Below are 4,858 nucleotides of genomic sequence, written 5' to 3' on the forward strand. Positions count from 1 at the left end.
TGTGATCATATATTGATCACTTGGGGATCGGACAGTGAAAAACCGATGTGGCCGTCCCCAATCAATAGGGATTGTAGATCCCACTTGAGAGAGGGGGTGTCAAATAATCATGAGGGTGGGAAGGGTTGCCATTTTCAGCCGTGACTGCTGCCTGAGGTTGAATTTCGAGATTCTCGTGCGCCCATCTCTACGATATGAGGTCCACGATAGATCCCATTGCTTGGGGTTCATTCCACGACACTAAGTGACACATGGAGGCACGTGGGGCGAGTAAGGGGATCGACGACGGGCATCTCGAGGTGGAGGAGTGCACTCAAAAAATGGCAGCGCCGTTGTGGGGCTGGGATTGGAACCCACGACGTCTCACCCCAATGCTTTTGGAAGCATGGACTAACCACGTCGCCCGCCACGCACATATGAAAGAACTCCCATTTTACACAATGATATAAACGATAAACCTGGACGACTTAGAACTAAACCCGAACGGGACCTTTGGTAGTTCTTAACCGGATTTAATTTTAATAAGCCATCTACGATCAAGAACACCCCAACGATCGTGCATAGAGTTACCGTCCATTGATCCCCTCACCCCCCCTCTTAAATGCTGTGTTATTTAGTCCTGTGGGGGTTCATTAATTACCCCGGTTTGTAGCGTTGAGGACGTAACTAGGCTACAGACTATACTTGCTCCCTCTCGCTGTTTGTAAGCCGGCCGGACCCAGGTGCTGATGCGAGGTTTTTGCTACCGTTCTGTTCTCGCTCATTGGCCACATTGGCAGTAGCGAAGTAGAGTGTTATGGGGGTGGCCTCGGCACCTCGACGTACCAAGGTAAGAACCACTGTCTTTGTTTGGTCTCTCCCTCTCTCTTTCCATACATCCGTGAGCACGTGCGTGCGCACACACACACACACGAATTGTTCTCTCTCTCTCTCTCTCTCTCTCTCTCTCTCTTTTCTCGTTTCGGATGAATATCTCGTAAGCATCGCTGGTTTTGTTTTTACAGATTGGCTCCGACAAAATTACTTCAGTAGCAATATCGGCTAGACAAGTCAAACGTGACTTGAAAATCACGAGTCTTTCTCTTGTGACCTCACTAAAAGCCTGTGGTAACAAGAAGGATTTGTACCAAGGCAGTCAGATACATGCTGATATTCGTGATAGTGGGCTACTTGAGAAGAACATATACTTAGGGAACTCGTTGGTCAGCATGTATGCCAAGTGCGGTGCACTTGTCAGAGCTCAACAAGTTGTTGATGAGCTTCCTGTTCGGGATGTCGTCTCTTGGACTGCACTTATTGCAGGGTATGTCCAACATGGGCAGGGTAAAGAAGCTCTGGGTTGTTTTCGTCGCATGCGAAGAGAGGGTCTGTCTCCTAATGAGATCACCTATGGTTGCATCTTGAAGGCCTGTGGCATTATGCTAGAAGCTGACATGGGAGAACAAATGCATGGTGAGATTCTTAGTCAGGGGCTCTTGGAAAAAAATGTTGTGCTTGGTAGTGCTTTGGTTGACATGTATGCCAAGTGTGGCATGTTCATGAAAGCAGAAAAAACGCTTGACGAGCTTCCTGCCCGGAATGTTATCTCTTGGAGTGCATTGATTGCAGGGTATACCCGACAAGGGCAGGGCCAGCAAGCTCTAGACTGTTTCCAGAGAATGCGAAGTGAGGGTCTCTCTCCAGATTCAATTACCTATGCTTGCATGTTGAAGGCATGTGCCCTTAACCAAGATGTTGACATGGGTAAAGAAATTCACGATGAGATTGCTAGTCGAGGGCTCTTGAAAAAAGATGTCATGCTTGGCACTGCTTTAGTCGACATGTATGCCAAGTGTGACAAAAGCAGAAAAAGCGTTCAATGAGCTTCCTGTTCAGGATGTTGTCTCTTGGAGTACATTGATTGCAGGGTATGCTCAACAAGGGCAGGGCCAGGAAGCTCTCAACTGTTTTCAAAAGATGAGAAGCAAGGGCTTCTCTCCAAATGCAATCACCTATGCTTGCGCCTTGAAGGCATGTGGCTTCACACAAGAAGTTGACATGGGTAAACAAATTCATGAAGAGATTGGTAGTCAGGGGCTTTTGGAAAAAGACATTGTGCTTGGTAGCGCTTTGGTAGATATGTATGCAAAATGTGGTGTCCTTGCAAAAGCACAAAATGTTCTTGACAAGCTTCTTGTCAGGGATGTTGTTGCTTGGAGTGCGTTGATTGCAGGATATGCTCAACAGGGGCAGGGTAAGGAAGCTTTGAATTGTTTTCAAAGGATGCAAAGTGAGGGCTTCTCTCCAGATGCTATCACTTATGCTTGCATCTTGAAAGCATGTGGCATTATGCAGGACATTGACATGGGTAAAAAACTTCATGAGAAGATAGCTAGTCAGGGGCTGTTGGAAAAAAATGTCATACTCGGCAATGTGCTAGTGGATATGTATGCCAAATGTGGTGTCCTCGCCAAAGCACAAAAGGTTTTTGACCAGCTCTCCGTTCGGAATGTCATCTCTTGGAGTGCATTGATTGCAGGATACGCCCAACAAGGTCAGGGCCAGGAAGCTCTAGGCTGTTTTCAGCGAATGCGGAGCGAGGGATTCTCTCCAAGTGTATCCTCTTGGAATGCACTTATAGGAGGGTATGCCCAGCAAGGGCTGGCAAAGGAAGCCTTGGACTGCTTTCAATGGATGCAACAGGAAGGCATCTACCCGGATGCAATCACTTTTGTTAATGTACTCAATGCATGTAGTCATTCAGGTCTAGTGGATGAGGGTCAAATGTATTTTGATAACATGAGGGAAAAACATGACATTACACCAGACAAAGAACACTACACTTGCATGGTTGATCTTTTTGGACGTGCAAGGCTTTTTGATGAAGCTATGAGAGTAATTAAGATGATGCCATCATCGGATTATCCTCCAGTTTGGTCTGCTCTGCTAGGTGCTTGCCGAAAATGGGGAAATGTGAAGCTTGGAAGATATGCCTTTGAGCGTGCAGTGCAACTAGATGTACGTAATGCTGCAGCATATGTCTTGATGACTAATATCTATGCAGCTGCTGGAATGCAGGAGGAGGCAGAAAACATTGAACGCATGAGATTGAAAAATGCTGCTTGGAAACAGCCAGGATGTAGCTGTTGGGTTGATCTGACTGAAAATGTTCATAAATTTGTTGTCGGGGATACCAAGCATCCGCAAAGCAAACAAATCTATGAGAAGTTACAAGAACTTGAACATAATTTGTCCCAACAAGGATATTCCCCAAATTTGCATTGGGTCTCACAAAACTTTTCTGCTGATTCCAAACTGGTTTTGCTTTGTCAGCACAGTGAGAAGCTGGCCATTGCTTGTGCCCTTATCAATACACCGCAGGGGCATGATATACACATCACGAAGAACATTCGAGTATGTGGGGATTGCCATGCTGCTACGTCACTAATATAAAAAATAGAGAAGCGAAAAATAATGGTCAAAGATGCAAACCGCCTTCACATTTTTGAAGGGGGAAAGTGTTCTTGTCGTGACTATCTGTAATGAAGTTCCAAGAAGACAATTCATTTGCTTTCAAATGCTTTTCCTGAGGTGATGATTGCTTTATTTGCATGCTTTTTTGGATTGAAGATTTTTGAAAGTATTTTTGGTGACTATCGATGATGAAAGCTATCACAAGAAGTTTTGGATAAATTCTCACAATAATTCTCACATTGTGACTTACCTCAACGTCATGAGCTTCTGCGAGGGAGGCACCGCATACCTAGCTAGGTACAATTGGGGGCAGGGGACCGCCGGCCCGGTGGGGGGGCCGGGGGTCCCCTGCCCCTAATCGTACCTAGCTAGGTATGTGGTGCCTCCCGAGCAAAATCTCATGATGTTATGCATTGTATGAAAAACACTGAAAAAGACTCCATTTTCCTACATGAGAAAATTTCTAAATCTTCTTGTGTATAAAGCTTACAGTATTTATGGTGACTATCAACAGTGAAAGTTCTGGGAACTTGTAAACAGAAGAAATGCAAGTTCTAAATAGAATCCTACGTCTTCACATTCTGCTTGCTGGACTCTCTTCTTCTTTTCCAGTCTTCTTTATGAGGAAATTTTATTTCTAAAAAGGAATGCTTTTTCAAGGTTATTCATTGCTATATTTGTGTCCTCCTTTGCATGCCCTTGTGATGGAAGAATGTAAGCTTTTTGAGAATTATCAACAGTGAAAGTTCTGGCAATTTGGTATAAAAGAGACGTCATTCCTAAGCAGCTTGCGTGCTCTTAAGGTTTTGATTGCGAGACTGCTTGATCAGAGACAGACAATCTTTTAATTTGATGAATTATTATAGTGCATGCTTTGGTTCTTGGTTTGATGGAACTCTTTTGAGTAAATCCTGTTGATGAATGTCATGTTATAAAATTGTAAAGTCTTGGCGGTGAATTCTTAATGGCTTGCCGGATTTTGGTGCTTCAACGTTGTTATTATACTCTTTTGAAGGGCTGAGCTTGAGGCCATGCTTGTTCAATCAAAGTGTAGACATTGAGAGCTATTCTTGATGGTTGGAACCTAAGCTTGATCTTAAAGCATGGATTCTTTAGTATGTATTTGTATTTCTACGCTCTTGAAGGTAAAGCATAGCCATTGCATGCACACCAGGAAGATTGTGTATGGTTGATGCCTTGCTTATGTGTATTTATGATATGACACGATGAGCAAAGTAGATTACTGAAAACATAAAGAGTAATATTCAAATTGTGTTTAGTCTCATGGATCTAATAGTAGAGGGCCGTGCTTCACCTCAAGTCATTGTCAAAACAAGAATGCTTTAGTATTGTACATGGCTTTGTGTGTCACGTTGACATTCTTCATCGACTTCCAAAGCCAGTT

At 44.0% G+C, this 4,858-nt stretch overlaps 2 pseudogenes across 1 annotated transcript; both read left to right on the forward strand.

The window, feature by feature from the left end:
• Positions 1-650: 650 nt before the first annotated feature.
• On the forward strand, positions 651-2,790 carry LOC147421591 (pentatricopeptide repeat-containing protein At4g18520, chloroplastic-like; annotated as a pseudogene). The gene is made up of 2 exons (XR_015186805.1): positions 651-829; positions 1,005-2,790. The product of XR_015186805.1 is annotated as a pentatricopeptide repeat-containing protein At4g18520, chloroplastic-like (transcript).
• LOC147421592 (pentatricopeptide repeat-containing protein At4g16835, mitochondrial pseudogene) lies at positions 2,779-3,432 on the forward strand (annotated as a pseudogene).
• Positions 3,433-4,858: the final 1,426 nt, after the last annotated feature.

The sequence above is a fragment of the Adiantum capillus-veneris genome, chromosome 27 (assembly GCF_014529385.1).
Source record: "Adiantum capillus-veneris isolate H3 chromosome 27, ASM1452938v2, whole genome shotgun sequence".
In the NCBI taxonomy this organism is placed as follows: domain Eukaryota; kingdom Viridiplantae; phylum Streptophyta; class Polypodiopsida; order Polypodiales; family Pteridaceae; genus Adiantum; species Adiantum capillus-veneris.